The sequence below is a fragment of the Macaca fascicularis genome, chromosome 11 (assembly GCF_037993035.2).
Source record: "Macaca fascicularis isolate 582-1 chromosome 11, T2T-MFA8v1.1".
Taxonomy (NCBI): domain Eukaryota; kingdom Metazoa; phylum Chordata; class Mammalia; order Primates; family Cercopithecidae; genus Macaca; species Macaca fascicularis.
The window spans coordinates 91,847,877-91,871,800 of NC_088385.1; positions in this window are offsets into that span (position 1 = coordinate 91,847,877).

Consider the following 23,924-nt stretch of genomic DNA (forward strand, 5'->3'; position numbering starts at 1 on the left):
AATTTCTGATTTAAATCCATTTTCCTTCAACATCACCAAAAACTGAAGAACATAGAGGTAATATAGATATAGACAAATGACACCTAGAAACCAAATTCCCTTTTTGTGCCATCAAATACTTAGAAGTTTCCAATGATTTGATTATTTAAACAGCATTGCTAATTTATATCTGCAATAGCAATGTGAGAATTGAGTAATACATCAGAGAGTTAGGTTAGTTAATATGCTCAATCCTCTCTTGCTTTAATTAGCTGAAAGATTGCTTCAACTTTTCAATTCTCTTTGTCCATGGAGACTTAACTTGAGATTCAACTTTCGCTATGTGAAAATCACACTCTGTTTTTTTCTCAGAGAATCTGGTCAACTTTGTTCACCAAAATGATTGACAACTGTCCAGAATGAACAAAATTCAGATAAAACTTTACTAAGAATTACTGATCCATGAAAGAATGGTTTCTTTACACTGAAAGAAAAACAAAAAAAAAACAAGAACATAGTTGAATTTAGAATTTTAAAATATTTTACATCATTTTGTATACTTATATGTATTTATATCATAACTGTCATCTACTTAAATATATTTATGCTTTTATATATCTATATGTGCATCTTAAGTAGTAATTTTTTTAAAAAAAATTATGTGAGATCCCCAAGACTGAAACACATTTACTTGAAGTACAATCACAGGAAAAACAGCATATACAGTGAACTATGCAGAGATATGAAAATTACAATTGAAAGTTTAATATCGACTGGACCATATCCTTTTCTACATAGGACCTTGTATTTTACATATTTTAGGTATTTTCTATTGTCTTTGAAATGAAGTTGAGTACAAGTTGCTATCTAAAATCAACAGAAACAGCAACTGAAGAATCAAGGAATTTATACAGTCTATTCTCGTTATTCAGGCAAACGTCTTAGTTTGTTATGAATCCCGTTTTGACTCTTCATTTAGTCTAGTCATAGAGGCAATGAATTGATGACATATTAACACAGAAAGGAAATAAACTTTATTTAACTGAATTTAGAACCGTATTTTAAAGGCCACATGATTACATGGCATATAAAATCATAAAACTTAAAGGTGAACTGCCTTTTAAATGTTTAAGCTGTTTCCAACCATCATGTGTTTGTGTGTGTAACGTGACGTACAATAGCCAGTTTTTGCCATCTGTAGTGTTGCCCTTAGCAACAAAAAAGCATGTGACAGTGCTTATGTGACTCTGCTGGCCTGCAACAGTGTGTAGAAGGATTTAAGCAAAATGAAACAGAAATATTGATCCAGACAACTGGAATTTTCAACTGTATTGCAATGATAATGCTGACTGGAAATGAAAGAGAAGAAGGTAGCAAAGAAAAGCCAAGAAAACTATTTGGAGTGAGAGACTATGGTAATATAAAAAGTATATTTTCTAGAAGTTATTATAAAGTTTAATTTAAATTATGTACATGTATAGCAGATATATATAATTTTCTTCTATTACACCATCGTATTATAATTTGCATTTACTAAATAAAGTTAAACCCTATTATGTTGCTTGATATGAAAGGGGGTAGTTCTATGTTACACGTACCTTTCTCTGTTGCCATCACAGTTAAGAACAAGATCAAGAATTCTATTAACTATTACCATGCTCGTTTTCAAAAAGCTAGAGAAATGAATTTTCAGACGAGATTATGTCTGTAGTTCATACAACAGATTAAAATGTATAGAATTATTCATTTTAAAATCATATATATGGAATAATATATAATCATGCCTAATGCAAAGCCATAAGATATCTCATATATACATACACATATACACACACGTATGTACACACATATATATACATATATATACATACACATATATATACACATACATATATATTTATATATAGTTTAGGGAGCTTCAATAAAGTAGAGAAAGAGAAAATTCTGGAGTGTACATTTGTACATTTGTAAACAAACCCAACTTATTCACCCTGTTTTTAAGAAACTCTGGCTATGTATCTTCAACCAGAAAAAAAAAATGCAGATGTGACAACATAAGGACAAGTGCTAGATAAATATGTAAAGAAATATGCTTCTGGGTAATTTAATTATTCAATCAAAGTTTCAGTGCATTTAGTAGTCTACTGTGAAGAAAAGTATGGTGGAGAAAACAAATCTCAAAAGGAAAATACCTTCACTTTTACTATTGTATATTTACTATTGTAAAGAAGAAAATCTCAAAAGGAAAATACCTTCACTTTTACTATTGTATATTTACTATTGTAAAGAAGAAAATCTCAAAAGGAAAATACCTTCACTTTTACTATTGTATATTTACTCTTGTAAAGAAGAAAAACAGTAGATTTACTATTGTAAAGAAGAAAATCAGTAGTACACTTCCTAATAGTTCAGTTGTTAGGAGATCCCAAAATACTGAGCATTTGTGATACATAAGTCCTTTATAATACCTCATTGTGAAATTATGCCCATCTTAGAGATGAGAAATTTGGAGTGTTTATAACAGAGTATGTTAATTTCTTATTGCTTCTACTCAGTAATTAAGTATTTTCACCCAAGCCTTGTCCCTTACTCTTGTTCTCCACTAATCCACTTGGATAGAAGGAAGTGTGTATGCATGCTCGTTCAATATCATAGTGTCTCGTAAAACTGCAAGAGATGAGTAGTCCATTTGAACTCTGAGCTTCCAAAAAGTCAAATCAATAAGTCCATGACAAATTTTAGTTCTCTAATTTTTCCAAAAAATATTCATTTAGTTCTGTTTCTATGTCAGACATTGTGTTAGTCACTAGAAAGAGAATACAGGTAAAACAGGCGTGGTTCCTGCCTTACGTGTTCCAGCCTTGCCTCATGTATTTGTGGCTTCATGGAATTACCCAGGTCTTTCCTCTAAGTCCTCATCAAAATGGTAAAATATAATATTAATCGAGTGTTATGTTTAGTTTTGTTTTCTAATAAGAATGATAAGTTATCTTATGTTCACTGCTATAACCTAGATCTGTGTCTGACTCCATAATTATGCTCCAAAGAATTATTAAAGAAATTAGACCTAAATATGTAATTAAAACTATGGAAGCAGGCATACTGGTTTTTTTTTTTTTTTTTGAGACGGAGTCTCGCTCTGTCGCCCAGGTTGGAGTGCAGTGGCCGGATCTCAGCTCACTGCAAGCTCCGCCTCCCAGGTTCAGGCCATTCTCCTGCCTCAGCCTCCCGAGTAGCTGGGACTACAGGCGCCCGCCACCTCGCCCGGCTAGTTTTTTTTTTTGTATTTTTTAGTAGAGACGGGGTTTCACAGTGTTAGCCAGGATGGTCTCGATCTCCTGACCTCGTGATCCGCCCGTCTCGGCCTCCCAAAGTGCTGGGATTACAGGCTTGAGCCACCGCGCCCGGCAGGCATACTGGTTTATAAGGGGCAGAAGAAAATACCAGATAGCTTCAGAAATGAAGAAGAGATATGAAAATGGAGACAGTAATTGGAAAGAACATTTAAGAAGTTTGGCTACCGAATGGGAGGAACAAGATAAGACAGCTTGAAAGAAAAGAGATAATAAAATGTTTTAAAGTTTTTGGTTTAACTTTGTTTTTTTTTTTTTTTTCTTAAGATAGAAGAAATTTCAATAAGCTTAACTGTTGATTAGAAGTATGGCAGATGCTACTTGTCCTCCAAAAGTTATTCTCTTTTTGTATAAAAAGTGTTAGCCTGGCACATGGCTGCTGAGTTAGAGGCAAAATTTCTGAAATTCCCTTGCAGCTAAGTGTGGCTGTAAACTCTAGTCAGTGGTATACGAGTGAAAGTGATCTTTGCAACCTCCGCAAGGCTTAGTTAAAAGCAAACTTTGTGCTCTCCACTTCTTCCCTTTCCCTCTTTCACAGGCTATAATGTGGTAAAGTCATAGGGACTGACTTCCATCATATGGAGAGTTACTGAATGTATCAGAGACAGCCTACAGTTCATCCCCACAATAATTAGGTAAGAGAAAAATAAGCATTTATGTTATTACTAGTGTCTTTGTTTTAGAGTCTCTTTTCCCCCACGCTTCTTTAGCTTACATTTTTAGTCTAGGAAAGATCCAGTGGAGGGAGAACTTAGAGGCACCATAGTTAAAAGAAATAAATAAGGTTCATAAGAAACTGTAAAAATAAAGAATCACACCATATATTGCTTATATGAAAATAAGATATGTATAGCAGTCTTTACTGGCTCTGACACATGAGAGAAATTTCTTTTGAGATCCTCATATCTTGAAGATATATTCAAGAACATTTTAAAATACATATATTGCATTTTATATAACTGCTTATGTTATCATTCCTCAGTGCCTATATATGAACTCATGTCAAACTTTATTTAATAAATATGGCTCCGTGAATCTAAATTTATATAGATACAGCTCTATTAATTGGTAAGAATACAGACTTCATAGGATTTTTATGTAATAAAATTGGGCAATATACAGGAGCAAGTTTAGTACTAGAAGAATGAGGATGTTGTTAAGGGTGAAGATATCTTAAGTACATATTGTGAGTCCTGCACAATATTGCTCAATTTAACTATATTAGTTTATTTAATAGTGATAATGATCCTCAGAGATAAATTTTGTTGAATTAGGGTTTTAGAAATGTAGAAATAGAGAGGCCGTGTATTTGTCCATTGTCTCACAGCTATTAAGTGGTTTAAATAGAGTTCAAAGATTAAATGTCCAATTCCTAATTCTCTGCACATTTCACTACTCTCCTGATAACAACAATCTTACTTGAATTCTAATTCAAATGTCTATCATCTTAAAAATAAAATATCTACTAATCCAACTCAAATATCTAATAAACTATCAATAAGTAGTTTAAGGGACTATAATTAGCGGAATACTAGCTTATAAAAAATTGCTTATTCCATTTCATGCCTGTGACTTAGGGGAATTATAATTAAATGTTTTCCTACTTCAAGTCTACATACTAAGTCTGATTACTTTCATTTGTAATTTGTCCTAGCCACCAGCCATTATCTTGTTAAAATCAGGAGTTCCTCTTTTTACAGACTTCTCTAACTTTCAAACTTTCAAGGCCAGGAGTGATGGTTCATACCTGTAATCCTAGAACTTTGGGAGGCCGAGGCGGGTGGATTGCCTGAGGTCAGGAGTTCTAGACCAGCCTGGGCAACACAGTGAAACCCAGTCTCTACTAAAAACCAAAAAATTAGTTGGGCATGGCGGCATGTGCCTGTAATCCCAGCTACTCGGGGGCTGAGGCAGGACAATCAATTGAACCCAGGAGACGGAGGTTACAGTCAGCTGAGATAGTGCCACTGCCTTCCAGCCTGGGCAACTGAGCAAGACTCCATCTCAAAAAAAAACAAAGTAAACAAATAAAAAAGTAACTTCATAGATTTGAAGCTACTTTTCAGAACAAAATATGTCACTTCTTCTTGTTCCCAATAAACAGAGTGCAGTACCACTATGTCATTATAAACAAATAAATTTATAAACAACCTTTCATAAGTTACTGTTTTCATAGAAAAAGGAGCTTTTGAACGCTTTTGCTCCAGCATTTCTCAAATCTTAGCCGTCAGTAAATCCTATAACTGGTGCTTAGCCAGTAACAACTTTCAGAGAATAGAAGTTGAAAAGCTTACTCTATAGTCAGACTGCTTGTTCAAATCCCAGATCTTTTCACGTCCTAAAAGCAGGTTATTGTGCAAGTTACTTCATGCCTCTCTGCCTCAGTTTCCTTATCTGTGGAAAAGGTTGTTGTGAAAGGTAAATGAGATAATTTATGTAATTACAGTTAAAGAATATTTAAGATGCATATTGGTTAAAATATCGTAAACTTTTGCTTTTTTTTTTTTTTTTTTTTTTTGAGACAGTCTCGCTCTGTTGCCCAGGCTGGAGTGCAGTGGCGGGATGTCAGCTCACTGCAAGCTCTGCCTCCCGGGTTCACGCCATTCTCCTGCCTCGGCCTCCCAAGTAGCTGTGACTACAGGCGCCCGCCACCTCGCCTGGCTAATTTTTTGTACTTTTTGTAGAGACAGGGTTTCACCGTGGTCTCGATCTCCTGACCACTTGATCTGCCCGTCTCAGCTTCCCAAAGTGCTGGGATTACAGGCGTGAGCCACTGCGCCCGGCCCACTTTTGCATTTTATTTACACATATTCAGCCATTATTCAACCCAGACTTTGTTTTTTCTTAAGAAAAAGTATTAACTCACTCAAACTACACAGTTATTGAGAAAATTTAAAAATTATAAACCACTGTTAAAAACAGTTTTGAAAACATAAGATACCCTTCTTAAATCTTAAGAGATTTTTAAATATCTAGAAAGCTGAAAGCTTATATATAAAATGACGTTTCTTTACTAAACTCTAGTACTATACTTATCTTTGTCACAGCTTCAGTTTTTTAAAGTAATAATTCAAAGAAATTTAAGTCTACACATACATATGCACAGAAACACACATACACAGCATGTGCATAAATCTGGAATTTTAGCTCAATGCTCAACTATATCCATTGATGCAATTCATTCCTATTGCGGGTATGACAGGGACAGTGTTTAATTATTTATTTATTTCACTGTTTCCAAACAAAGATTCACACACCAAATTATGGAGGTAAATTATGAATGATAAGATAGGCCTGGCATAATGATAAGGCCTGGCACACGATGGCTCATGCCTGTAATTCCAGCATTTGGGGAGGCCAAGGTGGGAGGATTGCTTGAAGTCAGGAGTTTGAGACCAGCCTGGGCAACAAAACAAGACCCTATTTCTTAATAAAAGAAAGAAAAAAAAAAAGCCAGGTATGATGGCACACACCTATAGTTCTAGCTACTCTGGAGACTGGGGTGGGAGGATTGCTTGAGTCCAGGAGGTTCAAGGTTGCAGTGAGCTGTGAGGCACCACTACACTCTAGCCTATGCAACAGAGTGAGACCCTATCTCAAAAAAGAAAAAAGAAAAAAAAAAAGATAAAAAGCTAAACTGTATAAGAAGAAACTAAAAATAGAGTAACTTAGAAGAGGTTTCTCTCTCTTTTTTTTTTTTTTTTGACACGGAGTCTTGCTCTGTTGCCCAGGCTGGAGTGCAGTGGCCGGATCTCAGCTCACTGCAAGCTCCACCTCCCAGGTTCAGGCCATTCTCCTGCCTCAGCCTCCCGAGTAGCTGGGACTACAGGCGCCCGCCGCCTCACCCGGCTAGTTTTTTGTATTTTTTAGTAGAGACGGGGTTTCACCGTGTTAGCCAGGATGGTCTCGATCTCCTGACCTCGTGATCCGCCCGTCTTGGCCTCCCAAAGTGCTGGGATTACAGGCTTGAGCCACTGCGCCCGGCCAGGTTTCTCTTTTAATTGTTAGTCTGGTCCCATGTTCCTGGGCTGGCATGCCATCTTCACTATGGGAGACTTCACTATTAGAGACTCAGATATTTTACATCTTATCGCTCTGTCACCCCTAAAATAGGGTCCTCATCCACAGAGCAAAGGGTAGTTTACTACCACATCCACATTTCAGCCTTGGGAAGGGTAAGGGCGATAGGGTACAAACTTTTATTTTTATGGGCATGACCCAGTAGTTGAAAACATAACTTCCAATTGTATTTATTTACCAGAAAATGATTACATCCACCACCTTAGTAGAAAGAGAAACTAGGAATTGTAGCCTAAGCTGGGTAGGCATAAGTCTAGCTAAGACTTAAATAGAAGAAATGGAGAAAAGGAAGCAGAAACATCAGTCTCTAACATAGTATAGCAAAGCCCAATCCATTTGAATCCACAGATTCAAAAGTTGCTGACAATCTTGTTTGCCACCCTCTTTTACTTATTCTGAAAAATTTAGGTTTAGGTACAGAACAATAAATAATGACTCTGAGAAAAATATTTTGCAACTTATTCTTGAATACATTGTTTAATGTCATCTGAGCTTTCATTTTGAATGGAGAGTAAAGCATAAATAAAGCTCAGTCTGGGGGTTCAGCCTGGAAAAGGCCCCTGGGTAGGGGAAGCAAAATGTTACTGTGGACTTAAGGAAAAGGAAGTTGGAAATAATTTTCAATTTTCAGTATTGAAAATAGTCTACAAAGAATATGCTGTGCCTGACATCTTGCTTCATTTTCTCTACTAAGGGCAGTATACAAAGAGAAACAGAAAAAAAAAAAAAAAAAAAAAAGAATTACAGATTAAAAAAAGCAAGAGAATATAAACAAAAATACGTTCAACTGGGATTTGTGTTGGGATTGTATTAAATGGTTGAACTAATTTGTGAAGAACTGATATCATTCCGTCCAAGAGCATGGAACTGCTATTTTTCCTATTGTCTTCTATGTTTCTTTTTTAAAAGTTTTAAGTTTTCTCTGTAGAGTTTTTTGCATTCTGGATGATTTTAATTGAAACATACTATATAGATATTGTTACTCTTATAAATGGTGCCTCTTATTAGATTTTGTAATTCATTATGATTGGTAAAGCAAATAGGATAGATTTTAAACCTAGAAAACTGCTTCAATTACCTCATTACTTCAAAAAGTATTGCCATTGGTTCTATTGTTTTTTAAAAAAATACATGATAATATCTTTTGCACATTGTGAAATTTTATCTCAACACTTTCAATTACTGCATCTCTGTTTGACACCAATGAACACTTTCAAAGTGAAATATTTTGCTCTCTTTATTTTTCTCCTTTTGGTTTTTGGGACCTCTTTACTTTCTGAATTTGTCACTTCTTCATTTATCTTCCATACCTCTTGGCTTTTCTTTTGTGTAGTATACTTTAGCTTCATTCTGGGAGAGTTTTCCATTCTGAACTTTTCTATTTACTAGTTTATTCTCCATGAGTATGTATGCTAATTTTTCTTCCGTTGACTATTTTTCCCAAACACTTATTTTTCATACTTTGTATATTTTCACTTGGAATTTTAGGGGAATATTTTGTTCTAGTGTCAAATCGGGCCTATATTTTTTGTCTCCTTGAGTACATTTATCAGGCTTATTTTAAATTCTTGATTTATGTGTTATAATAATGCTACCTCAGATGGTATACGCCGTTCAAGTTTTCTTTCCTTTTTCCACTCTAGTAGTTGTAGTCCTCTGGCTTCTGGTTATTTTTGTCTCTAAAGTTATGTTATGTTATTGTGACAGATGTGAGAAAGGCCCCAAAACCAGGTTTTACCCTGTGTCTGCTCTAATGAGTTAATGTGGTTACTGTGGATGATCTTCAGAATAGAATACAATAAGCAATTGTTGTTTATTACAAGTTTCAAGATTATGACTGTGAAATCTACTGTGCTTCCTAATTTAGCACCTGTGACAATCTATGGTCTAGGCTATTGCTTCCAACTTTTAAAATTTAAGGGAAGCCACTGATTGTCCCAAGGAAATGTATTCAGAGGAAAGAACAGAGCTAATACTCAAAAGAAGAAATATTCAAAATAAGTTAATGTGAAAAATAATAGTATAGAAGCAACTCAAGAAGGAAATGATGAGTTGCAAGGTCAGATTGAAGAACTGTTCCAGAAGGCAGCAATAAACCATAAGCTAAAATTTTAAAAATTAATAATAATAACAAAAAACTAAAAGACATGGAGGATAGAAATAGATACATATGGTGCGTTGTATGAGATGAGTCATTTAGCTTATAAGCAAGCAACCCAACCCTATCTAAACATATATCTGAGTATGCTTTAACTCATGTAAACTTACAAAATTTCATTTCTCACTGAAAAAAAAATCAAGAAATAAAACAATTCCTAAGGTTAGTGATGAAAGTATAAACTCAAGAGATAAAGAAATTAGTGATTTTCCATTAAAAAAAAGGAACTTTAGAGTGGCAAATCAAATGTCACTCTGTTCATACAAGGTTCATGAAACTGTTTCAGGGAGGGTTTTGTTCCTTCCAAAAGTTATTCACCAACAAGAGACAGTTTTTGTAAAATTTAAAATGTAGCTAATTCTCCATGTGATTATGCAGTGTAATTCAAAGAAACTCAATAATTTCTACAAATAATTTTTTGAGGAAAGAAGATGCTAAAGTCACTTGTACTGCCTCTAAACTTTACTAAAAGTTGGTCTGAACACTTTAATTGCTTTTAAATAGATGATTGAAGCTGTGAAGAGGTGGCAGCAGCTGACATGTTGCCATGGTAGCATTTCCTCCCCAGCTGAGGAGGCTATACAGAAGAAAGGATATAGGTCAGAAAGTGTTTATACTGACAAAACAACCGCATATTAAAATCAAATGCTTTTGTAAACATCATAAGCCAAATGAGAGTTGTGAAATCTAGTTTCAGGCTATTAAAGACAGACTGATTTATCTTTAGGATGATGTATCAAGCTGTACTGTGAGAATGGAGCATTCAAGGTCAAGAATACTCTCCTTCCTGCATATTGGTAATTCAATTTTTAAAAATTGAAACACGATGAAAGTTTTTCTATCAGTTTCTTCTGTGTTCCTTGCAATAAGGATATATTTAATTGAAAAATTCTTCTGGAAGGTAATTCATCTCTGAATAAACTACTCCAGGTTAAGGAGGATCAACTCTATGATCAATAAATATCTGTTGGTTAATTAATTTTGTACTCTGACAAAACTTTATAAATGCAAGTAAAGAAGATCTAACTACAATGAGAGAGGGAATGAGAGAGACAGAGGTGAGAAGAAATGGAGTAAAGTTGGCCAGTAGTTCAGTGGGGAGGCAGAATGAAAGAAATATGATGGAAAGCAGGAAGGAAATAAAAAGGGAAGAAAAGAGGGAAGGAAGGAAGGAAGGGAGGGAGGAAGGGAGGGAGGGAGGGAGGGAGGGAAGGGAGGGAACTGGGAAGTGTCAGTTCTTCCAGATGAAAGGAAGAGGGTGACATTTGCAAGACAGTGGCTGAAATGGAAATTTGTAAATTGCCTTAACAGCATTAATCATTCCTCACATCTTCAGACAATTGAACTGTTCTTTATGAGGAATTCACACTTCACCATTTTTATTGAATTTGGTTTAGATAATTAACTCAAGGTGCTGTTCTAAGGATAGCAGCTGATTGGTTTAACCTAATAATGTATCCCATTCTTCCTTGGAAAAAGTAGTTAGTTCAGGGACAGGCAGATAACCCAATCTGAGCACCTTTTTTTCTTTTTTTTTTTTTTTTTGTTCCTAGAACATAAAAGCCCTTTTAACCTTTTCCTGGAGTGTTAATACAAAAATTTGAGGTCTCTTTGCACCCATCTCGGTACAACTAGGAAAAAGCTTGAAACTGGTAGAAGCCATCAAAGAAGTCTGGAGATAGAGACACCCTAGGAGAAGGTGACTTGCATCTAGTGACATTTAAGCCCTGAATCTGAAACCAATCCTATAAACATTATAAAAATTAGTCAGGGAAGAAAGGAGGTGAAGAAACAAAAATAAACCAAGATTGCACCAAACTCAGCATTAATCGTTAGGCAAACTTGATCTCTGACCCACTTCCTAATAGTTGTTTCCTGTCTAGTCCACCCCCACCCTAGAATCACATAAACCTGGTCAGAAGATTACAGTGCTCCCTAAATGTTCTATAGATGACGACTTAAACATTGTGAAAAGTTACATTTTCCATTAGAGATATTCATTCAGGTCCTGCATACTAATGAAACTACTGATGCTAGCTGGGCTGAAGGATGTCACTAATTCCACCTGGTCTAAGACCCCATGAGGAGCTGACACATCAAAAGAAATGTAGTTTCCACAACCTGATGATTTCATCCCCCTTGCCTTAACCTATTGACGACCCCAATTTTCTAGTCCCTAGCCCTACACAATCCCCTTAAAAATCCCAGCCAAGATGTCCTCAAGGAGACAGATGTAAGGGTCTCTTCTTGTCTCCTTACTAGGCCTCTCTTTGATCATTAAACTCTTCCACTTCTACAAACCCTGCTGTCTCAGTGTATTGGTCTGTAACTGCACAGTAGGCATATGGACTTGTTGGTTCTATAATAAACCTGTAAACTAAAAAATATAATTCTAAGCTCTTCAACTGACTGAATGGACTCACCCTTAGCCAAGAGGACCCTAGATAAACCTAAAAAACTGAGTTCTTGGCCATGATCGGAAAGCTTATCAGACATGCCTTGTTGCCAGGTGCAGTGGCTCATGCCTGTAATCCCAGCACTTTCGGAGGCCGAGGCGGGCAGATCACCTGTGGTCAGAAGTTTGAGACCAGCCTGGCCAACAAGGTGAAACCCTGTCTCTACTAAAACTACAAAAATTAGAGGGAAGTGGTGGCAGGCGCCTGTAATCCAAGCTACTCAGGGGACTGAGGCAGGAGAATCACTTGAACCTAGGAGGCTGAGGTTCACACCATTGAACCCAGGAGGCGAGATTGCACCATTGCACTCCAGCCTGGGGGAAATGAGCGAGACTTTGTCGCAAGAAAACTTAAAAAAAAAAAAGACATGCCTTGTTATACCCCCTCCTTTTTGGAGTTTAAGCACAACTGACAAACATTAAGTTAAAAATAGAGGTCACAAGACTGACAGAACATTCTTTCTGTCAATAACATAACAACTTATAAACAAAGCCTAAGGCCGTGCAAGGCAAGGGTTCAGTCATGCCCTACAAACCATAAAATCTCATTGAACAGTTTTTAAAAATTATACACCTGGTATAATGTGGCTTACATTCCAATGTGAGTCTCGTATGGCATCACATGACAGATAGCAGACCCCCTTGCCTTAACTAAAGCATTCCTTTTAACTGACTTCAAGTCTTTAGACAAAGCTTAGCTCCTTTAACCAAACGCCAAACTAACAATCCTTAAAAACACCTTATGACTTAAAAATCTCAGCTTTGAGATGTCCCACCTTTTCAGGCCAAACCAGTGTACAATTTCCATGTATTGACTTAAGATTTTACCTGCAATTTCTGTCTCCCTAAAATGTATAAAACCAAACTGCAACCCAACTGCCTTGGGTGCACTTTCTCAGGACTTATTGAAACAGTGTTCCTGAGGCATAGTCACTCAAATCTGCTCAGAATAAAACTCTTCAAAATATTTTACAGGGCTTATTTTTATTATTATTATTTTTTCATTAACAAACCAACTTCAACAGAAGGCAGAACTATCCATGAGCTTCAGGAGAAATTACATCCTTTATTTTGACTAAACCAGTTTAAGCTGAGTTTTCCATTTCTTATTTTGGGAAAGAATGCTAATAAAGTTTCCCTTGATTCCCAAATCTTCCTACTCCTTTGAACCAAATGAAAGTAACTGAAGTAATTAAGACAAAATAATGATCATATTTTTGGGTTAGGATTCCATGAAAATGCCTTGAACTCATATTTGTCACCTCTCGTGTGCAACAGAAAGGATTTAAAAATAAGCAAGACAACGTCTATGACATTGATCTGTGAAATTTGCAGATATCAGGATAAAATCACTTTTGCTAGATCCAGACAAAATAGGACTGAGAAGGCACAAAGGAGATGAGCTCATACAAACATGCTTAACTAAGAAATTGTTTCCAAGGACTTTCTAAAAACCCCACGAGAAATCCTTTCACGTCTTCACATTTCCTGTTTTCCACAGCGTGTACGTTTTACACATATTCATATACTCCTATGACAAGACTGATTACTAGATTTTCTTTAAGACTATAGTAATTTGGATAAGATGTTCTGGAAAGAATATTTGCCCAGTAATGGCATCTCCACCAATGAACTGACAACAACTCTGGCTTTGAGTCTCTAGAACCAATAAACTCTGTTTATAAGTAGCTTATGTGAACTTCTCCCATGTTGCCAATAAGAGCCTCCTTTTACCTTTCTCTCACCAGATGCACTTGTGGCTGGCCACTCAGTGCATACTGGATCCTAATACTTATTTCTCATTCCCTCAAAAACTCACATAGTTAGAGATATTTTTCTCTAATTTTTGCAGGGAAGGGGAGCCTTGATAGAGCCTCGAAACTAGCAAAGGCCAGAATGGGTAACACATAATTAATAAGGAGGTAGATATTTTATTGTCATTATTTTAAAAAACCTGAGGAATTAAATTTAAATAACTGCCGAGAGACGTGACAGAATTGATAGAGTACAGAGCTGCAGACCAAGCTACTTTGATTTAATATGAACTGCCAGCCAACACATAGTAGTAAATACTATGTGCTGTCTATGTTACATTCATATACCGATAAATCCCACCTGTTTATGGGCATTTCTATCAGTAATAATAAAAAGCAAAACTGTTAAATTATAAAGAATTTGACTGGCATTTGCCTCTGGTTCCTAGGAAAAAATAAATTATTGAGATTTGCCAAGTGATAGTATTTCTTTGTTATTCACGGCAGGCTTTGATAACTTATGTTAATGAGATGACCCATGATGGTCATTACTGTTGGCTTCTGTTAGCCAGATGATTTGTGATGGGCCTAAGCCACTCCCGAAAAACCAACCATGTGATAAGGGGATTGGAGCTTTGACTCACATGGTATCAGCCCAAGTTCCAACTTCAGGAGAAAAGAGGCTAGAAGTTGAATTCAATCAGGTGCCCCATGATTTAACCAATAATACCTACTTAATGAAACTGCAATAAAGACTCTGGACATCAAAAATTGATGGTCTTTCTGGTTGATGAATACACTGATGTGGCAAGAGGGTGATGTGCTCTGATTCCGTAGGATGAGTTCATAGAAGCCTTGTACTGTATGTGTTCTTCATTTGGCTGGCTCTCCTGATTTATGTCCTTTGTAATACAAATATAATCATAAGTATAGTGCTTTCCTGATTTCTGTGTCCTTTTAGCAAGTTATCAAAACTGATTCGGAGTCATGGAAACCTCTGAATTTATAGCCAGTCAGTAATAAGAAGTATAATGTCTCCTGACAACCCTAAAGTGTGGCTCTAGTGTATCAAGTCAGGGAAGTATTCTTAGGGACCATGTCTTTTAATTTGTGAGGTCTGTGCTAACTCCAATTGGTCAGCTGCAGAATTGAATTGCAGTGGACCCGGCTGGTTTTATAAGGTTTGTGCTGAAATGGAACAACAACGTAAACACAATAATAAAATTTCAGGAACTAAAAAATATATAAGAAAACAACATATCTCAAGTACAAGTCTAATACAATGATATTTAAAGATAAAATACATTTTCCCTTGGCATTTTTTCAGTAAAGTATAGCTAGGGTTTAAGAAGAATTTTATGGAATGCACTGAGCTTTTGGGAGACACTTCAATGAAAGATTTGTCAAGAGAGATATTTTTAAACAGCTTTTAAATTAGAGTTGCTGCTGTTCATAGCTCACAGTTGAAGACTAAGAGAATTGCAACTGCACATGAAGACAGTCATACCTGAATTCCCTTCTGTGCCTCTTTCGTTATTTATGAGCATTTTTACAAATCCTATAAAATCCACTTCTCAAACCCTCCTCACAGTAGTATTCCCTGTAAAAGATAGACCTTATCAGAAATCCACTAGCATTGTCAGGAAATACTGAGTGTTGATTTAATGTCAGTTATTATAATTGTATTCTGTTCTGTGCAGTTGTAATATTTTATCCAGCAAACTTCAACTACACCAGAGTCAGCATAGACTTAGCTACTGAAATCAAGGGAGAGAGAAGGGTGGTTATAAAGATGTTACTAATTAATCCTGAATCTAAGTTTAAAAAGAGATGAGGACAAGAGGTGGGTGTTGACAGATAAAACAAACAAAAAAATTCTTACCATCCCTAACAGATCTCTTCTTGGCCAAAGGGACCCCAGAGAAACCTTGGAGGCTGAGTTCCCAGCCATGATGGCATAGGAGGTTGGGCGTGCCTCATTACAAACCCTCCTTTTCTATCCACCATTAGGCTTTCTTTCCTAAGGGCTAAACAGAAATCATCCCTTTTAAAAGACTCCATCACTGATTTCAACCAACTGATTTAAATTGCTTCTGATTTCAACTGCTGTTCCTCCCTTTTGCAGTTTCAACACAACAACTGACTAGCATTCCTTCTTAATAAGAGACCAGCGACTATGGAGTGTTTCTGGACAGTCTACAGAGGATCCACATTAAGTATCTTCCTGTCTTCTCTTTCACATTTTGCGGACAGCCAAAAACTCCGCCCTTGGACCCATGAAGAGGCATGAGGCCCAATTGTGCATGTGCACGTTTCTCCTTTCGGAAATATTTATGACATTAATGACTCTTTCTATAGCTCATTGAATATGTATATGTAGCCAACCATTCAGCATACATCTGTCTTATTCTTCTGAGCCTCCTCAAGTGCCTGTTTCTGGCCTCTGCCCAGAGGCTATGCTTCCCAGGCTATGAAAATGGCCACCTTGCAGGCTGCAACCCTTTATGAGAAATAAAGCTCTGCTTTCCAAATTTATGAACCTGTCATTCTTTAGTTGGCAGTATGATTAGTGAGGATGTGGAGGGCTCAATAGACTGGAGGAGTATAGAGTAGAAGAAGTGTTTCTGTGGGGCACTTAGAGGCGGGGTGGAAGTGTGGGAAGATGCCAAGTTATTTTTCTAGTCTTTAAGCCCTCTGCATTCAGAGGACCAAGAGGCCCAATCACCCTAGCTGGTTGTATTTAGAAGAAGATAATATAACTCAGAGTCAAACACTGGTAAATTCAGAAGTAAACACTAAAAGTATTTTTTTTTTCTTGCAAATGCCTACATACCTGAAAAGCAAACTTCCTAATGCTGTGTCTGTTTTGTTCACAATTCATTTTGAGGTGACTGGTAGAATTTGATGAATTTTTGTGTGAAATCATTCTAGACTTTTTAAAACAATGTCCCTCTGAGGCATTCCTGAAATCAGGCACAGTAGTAACTTATCCCATTTAAGCTGTTCCAGGAGAAAAGGAGACCAGTTCAGTCCAGCTTCTCAAGACATGAAAACACTTCACTCTCAAAGTCTCCTCTGTCACCCTTACTCCATGGATTCCAGTGACTGGCATATCATGTATATTCCTCACAGCAATTCAGATACCAATATACTATATTCCTCAGAGCAATTAGGGATTCAGTATAATTTGTTTATTTTACAAATATGTGAATAATATTCCTTTATAAGGCATTAGGTCACATTCTTAAATACTTTGTAAACTTTGAAGCATTTGATCCTAACATAGTAATACCTAATTTATAGGGTTACTTTTTATTATATGTATATTTTGAATAAGGAAACTGAGTTACAGAAAGGTGACTTAACAGAAACTTACAGAAACTTGCTTAACATCATAACTAATAAGTGGCATGATTTGAACCTAGACCATCTGACTCCAAAATTACGCATTGTTCACTCCACTTTTCTGCTTCTCAGTGATCTGTAAAGGATATTAGGTTTCTGCCAACAGATTTGTAGGAGGCTCTTTAAGCAATGGAAACAGAATGAACAAACACATGGAAAGCAATAGGACGTTTAAAAAAAATCTAATGTGCTCAGATGTGACTGATCTGATGCTAGAATGAAATAAGAGTGGTATGATGAGACAAGATGGCCAATTAGACACAGCTGGGAAGCACCTCTCTCACTGAAAGAAACCAAAATATTGAGTAAATCATCACACTTCGAACAGATCTTTTAAGAGAAAACACTGAAAGTTGACAGACATGCAACAGAAACACTGAGATGGAAGAGAGAGGAAGCTGGGAACTCTGGACAGAGTTGCTGAGCACCAGGACCAGCTCCCATTCCTGAAAAGGTAATTAGGAAGGGGTAAGGGAAGGAAATGCAGGACAACACACTCCCATTGTGGACCTCTGGGATCCTCACTACAAGAGATTCCACAACCCCCATAGTCAATTGAATTGGTGGGGGAAACTGCTTGCAGAGTAGGCAGAAGCAGAGCTCAAGGCTGCATGGAGCCCGGAAGGTTTTGTGCATGGAACAGCTGGAGCAAAACATGACTAAATGTGCCCATCCTCCAAGGCTCTCCATCTTGCTCCGACTTTAGTCCCATTTAAGCTGTTCTAGGAGACTAGGAGACCAGTTCAGTCCAACTTCTCAAGACATGAAAACATCTCTCTCTCTCAAAGTCTACTCTGTCACCCTTAATCCATAGATTCTAGTGACTGGTATATCATGTATATTCCTCACAGCAATTAGGATACTCATATACTATATTCCTCAGAGCAATTAGGAATTCAGTATAATTTGTTTATTTTATAAATATGTGAATAACACTGAGACAGAAGAGAGAGGAATCTGGGAACTCTGTACAGAAAATGGACAGGCCATTTTCATAGCCTGGGAAGCATAGCCTCTGGGCAGAGGCCAGAAACAGGCACTTGAGGAGGCTCAGAAAAATAAGACTGATTGTAGTCGGAGACTGTAATGCCACAGTCAGACCCTCAAAAGAAATAAATATTAATAAAATAAAAAACAAAAAACCCCATCCAAACAACAACAACTCCCTTTCAGAGGAGAAAGAATCAGTGCAACAACACTGACAAATCAAAGTCAGAGCATCTCCTTACCTCCAAATGATCACACTAGCTCCCTAGCACTGGTTCTTACCAGAATGAAATTTCTACAAAGATGGACTTAGAATTCAGAATCTGTTTGGCAAGTAAGCCCAACAAGATTCGTGAGAAAGCTGAAACCCAATCCAAGGAAGCCAATAGAATGGTCCAAAAGTTGAAAGACGACGTAAAATTTTTAAGAAATAACCAAACTAAACTTCTGGAATTGAGAAATTCACTACATAAATTTCATACCATAGTTGGAAGAATCGACAACAAAATAGACCAAACTGAAAAAAGACTCTCCGAACTCAAAGACAAGTCCTTGGAATCAACTCAGTCAAACAAAAATAAAGAAAAAGTAATTTTAAGAAACGAACAAAAACTTGATAAATATGGGATCATGTAAAGACACAAAACCTATGACATATTGGCATTCCGGAGAAAGAAAGAGAGTAACCAACTTGGAAAATATATTTGAGAATATAGTCCATGAAAATGTCCCCAATTTCACTAGAGAGATCATCATGGAAATTCAAGGAATTCAGAGAACCTGTGCAAGATACTGTACAGGAAAACTATCCTCAAGACGTGTCATCATCATGTTCTCCAAGATCAATGCAAAAGAAAAAAATCTTAAAGACACTTAGAGAAAAGGATCAGGTCACTTACAAAGGGAACCCCATCAAGCAAACATTATAAACCTTACAAGCAAGGAGTGATTGGGGGCCTATTTTCAGTATCCTTAAAGCAAATAAATTCCTTTTTTAAAAAACGCATTTTACATCCTGCCATACTAAGCTGTATAAGCAAAAGAGAAATAAAATCCTTATCAGACAAGCAAAGACTAAGTGAATTTGTTACCACTAGACCAGCCCTACAAGAAGTCCTTATGGTGTTCTAGACATGGAAACAAAAGGATGATACCTGCTAACACAAAAACAAACATAAGTACATAGCTACAATACATATATAGTTGCTATAAGGCAACTACATAATCAAGTCTACAGAACAACCAGCTAAAAACACAATGGCAAGATCAAAACCTCATATATCAATATTAACCTTAAATGTAAATGGTTTAAATGCCCCACTTAAAAGGCACAGAATAGCAAGTTGGATGAAAAAAATACCCAATTGTCTGCTGTCTTCAAGAGATCCTTATCACGTATAATAACACTCATAGGCTAAAAGTAAAGGGATGGAGAAGGATCTGTCAGGCAAATGGAAAATAAAGAAGAGCAGGGGTCACTATTCTTATATGAAATAGAATAGATATTAAACCAACAACAATTAAGAAGGACAAAAAAGGGTATTACATAATGATAAAGGCTTCAATTAAACAAGAAGACTTAACTATTCTAAATTTGTAAGCACTCAACTCTGGAGCTCCCAAATTCATAAAAGTATTACTAGACTTACAAAAAGACTTAGACAGCCACACAATAGTAATGGGGGACTTCAACTACCCATTAACAGTGTTAAAAAGATCATCAAGACAGAAAACTAACAAAGACCGTCTGGTCTTTGGCTGGGCATGTTGACTTATGCCTTTGATCCTCATGGTTTGGCAGGCTAAACTAGGGGTATTGCTTGAGGCCAGGAGTTTGAGAACAACCTGGGCAACATAGTGAGACCCTCTTTGTATAAAAAGAAAAACATTTAAAAAAATTAGTCAGGCACAGAATCACAAGCCTGTAGTCCTAGCTGCTCTGGAGGCTGAGATGGCAGGATGATTTGAGCTCAGGAGTTTGACATTGCAGTGAGCTGTGATTATGCCACTGCAGACTAGCTTGAGTGACATATAAGACACTGTCTCAAAAAAAATAAAATAGAAAAAGAAATTCTAGACTTAAACATGTCACTCCACTAACTGGATTTAATAGACATCTGAAGATAACACCACTCAAAAATCAGAATATGCATTCTTATCTGAACATAGAATGCACTCTAAGATCAACACATGCTTAGCCATAAAAATAGTCTCAATAAATTAAAAAAAATCATACAAACTATACTCTCAGACCACAGGGGAATGAAAATATAAATAAATACTTAGAATATCTCTTAAAACCACACAATTACACTGAAATTAAATAACTTACTCGTCAGTGACTTTTGAGTAAACAACAAAATTAAGGCAAAAATTTAAAAAATTATTTTAAATAGTGAAAACAGAGAAAAACATACTAAAATATCTGAGATGCAGCAAAATCAGTGTAAAAGGAAAGTTTATAGCACTAAATACCTTCATCAAGAAGTTACAAAGATCTCACATTTGTAATCTAAAAGTGTACCCAGAGGAACTGGAAAAATAATAGCACACTAATCCCAAAGCTAGCAGAAGAAAAACAAATAACTAAAATCAGAGGATAACTAACTGAAATTGAAACCCCCAAACCCATACAAAAGATTAATGAAACCAAAAGTTGGTTATTTAAAAGGATAAAGAAGATTAATGGACCACAAGCTAGATTAACAAAGAATAGGAGAGAACATCCAAGTAAGCACAATCATAAATGAAAAGGATGACATTACAATGGATACCACAGAAATACAAAAGATTCTCAGAGACTTTTGTGAACACCTCTATTCTTAAAATCTAAAACATATAGAGAAAATGAATAAATTCCTGGAAACACAGAACCTCCCAAGATTGAACAAAGGATACATTGAAAAGCTAAATAGACCAATAATGGGTTCTGAAATTGAATCAGTAATAAAAAACAAAACAAAACCTTACCAACCACACGCACACACAAAAACCCTGGAGCAAATGGATTCACAGCTGAATTCTACCAGAGGTACAGTGAAGAGCTGGTACCAATCCTATTGAAACTGTTTCAAAAAATCAGGAAGAAGGGACTGTTTCCTAACTCATCCCATTAAGCCAGCATCATCCTGAAAACAAAACATGGCAGATAAACAACAAAAAAGAAAACTTCAAGTTAACATCCCTAATAAATGCAGACACAAAAATCCTCCACAAAATGCTAGCAGACCAAATCCAGCAGCACATCAAAAAGTTACTTAACCACAATCGAGTAGCTTTCATTACTGGGATGCAAGCCTGGTTACACATATGAACATTAACAAATCCGACTTATTACCTAAAGAGAATCAAACACAAAAGATATTGTGGTCATCTAAATAGATACAAAAAAAGTTTTCAATAAGATCCAATATTCCTCATAATAAAAACCCTCAACAAACTAGGCATTGAAAGAACATACCCCAAAATAATAAAAGCCATCTATTAGCAAACAGACAGCGAGCATCATACTGTACAATCAAAAGCTGAAAGCATTCCCCTTGAGAACTGGGACAAGAAAAGGATGCCCACTCACACCATTCCTATTTAACATAGTATGGAAATTCCTAGTCAGAGCAATCAGGAAACAGAAAAAAATAAAAGGCATCCAAATAGTATAAGAAGTCAAACTGGCTGGGCGCAGTGGCACATCCTGTAATCCCAGCTACTCGGGAGGCTGAGGCAGGAGAATCACTTGAACCTGGGAGGCTGAGATTGTATTGCAGTGAGCCGAGATCACGCCACTGCACTCCTGCCTGGTGACAGAGCGAGACTTCATCTAAAAAATAATAAATAAATAAATAAATAAATAAATAAATAAATAAATAAATAAGTCAAACTATTTCTCTTCACTGATGATGCGATTCTATACCTAGAACACCCTAAAGATACCACCCATACATAGGTTTCTAGGACTGATAAAGAATTTCAATAATGTTTCAGGATACAAAATCACTTTCTTTCTTTCTTTCTTTCTCTCTCTCTCTCTCTCTCTCTCTCTCTCTCTCTCTGTCTTTCAATGGTGATATGGTTTGGCTGTGTCCCCACCCAAATCTCAACTTGAATTGTATCTCCCAGAATTCCTACATGTTGTAGGAGAGGCTTAGCGGGAGGTAATTGAATCATGGGGGATGGTCTTTCTCATGTTCTTTTCGTGATAGTGAATAAGTCTCATGAGATATGATGGGTTTATCCGGGGTTTCCACTTTTGCTTCTTCCTCAGTTTTTCTCTTGCCACGGCCGTGTAAGAAGTGCCTTTCACCTCCCACCATGATTCTGAGGCCTCCCCAGCCAAGTGGAACTGAAAGTCCAATTAAACCTCTTTCTGTTCCCAGTTTCAGGTATGTCTTTATCAGCAGCATGAAAATGAACCAATACAGATGGGGTTTCACAATGTTGCCAAGGCTGGTCTTATACTCCTAAGCTCAAGTTATGCACCTGACTTGGCCTCCCAAAGTGCTTACAGGCAGGAGTCACCATGCCTGGTTTCTCAGTGGCATTTCTTTCTTTTTCTTTTCTTTCTTTCTTTTTTTTTTGATGGTGTCTCACTTTGTCTACCAAGGTGGAGTCCAGTGGCATGAACTCAGCTCACTGCAACCTCTGCCTCCTGGGTTCAAGTGAGTCTCCTGCTTCAGCTTCCCAAGTAGCTGGGACTACAGGCATACACCACTACGCCTGGCTAACTTTTTTGTATTTTCAGTAGAGATAGAGTTTCACCATGTTTGCCAGGCTGGTTTCAAACTCCTAACCTCAGGTGATCTACCCACCTCGGCCTCCTAAAGTGCTGAGCTTACAGGGGTGAGCCACTGTGCCTGACCCTCAGTAGCATTTTTATACACTAATAATGTTCAAGTTGAGAGCCAAATAAAAAATTTATGTAATTTGCAATAGCACAAAAAGATTAAAATACCTAAAAATACATTAACCAAGGAGTTAAAAGGTCCATAAAAAGAGAACTATTAAAAAACTGCAAAAATAAATCAGAGATGATACAAATACATAGAAAAATATTTCATGCTCATGAATTGGAAGAATCAATATTATTAAAATGGCCATATTGCCCAGAGCAATTACAGATTCAACGCTCTTCTTACTGATCTACCAACAGCAATTTTTTTTAAACAGAATTATATTTAAAAAACTATTCTAAAACTCATAAAGAACTCAAAAAGAGCCTGAGTCGCCAAAACAATCCTAAGCAGAAAAAACAAAGCTGGAGGCATCACATTACCTGACTTCAAACTATAATATACTGCTACAGTAGCCCAAACAACATGGTATTGGTACAAAAACAGACATATTGACCAATGGAACAGGATAGAGAATATCATGCGCGTCCATGTGAAGAGACCACCAAACAGACTTTGTGTGAGCAATAAAGCTTTTTAATCACCTGGGTGCAGGCGGGCTGAGACTGAAAAGAGAGTCAGCGAAGGGAGATAAGGGTGGGGCCGTTTTATAGGATTTGAGTAGGTAAAGGAAAATTACAGTCAAAGGGAGGTTGTTCTCTGGCGGGCAGGAGTGGGGGTTACAAGGTGCTCAGTGGGGGAGCTTTTTGAGCCAGGATGAGCCAGGAAAAGGAATTTCACAAGGTAGTATCATCGCTTAAGGCAAGGACCGGCCATTTTCACTTCTTTTGTTGTGGAATGTCATCAGTTAAGGCGGGGCCAGGCCTTTCCACTTCTTTTGTGATTCTTCAGTTACTTCAGGCCATC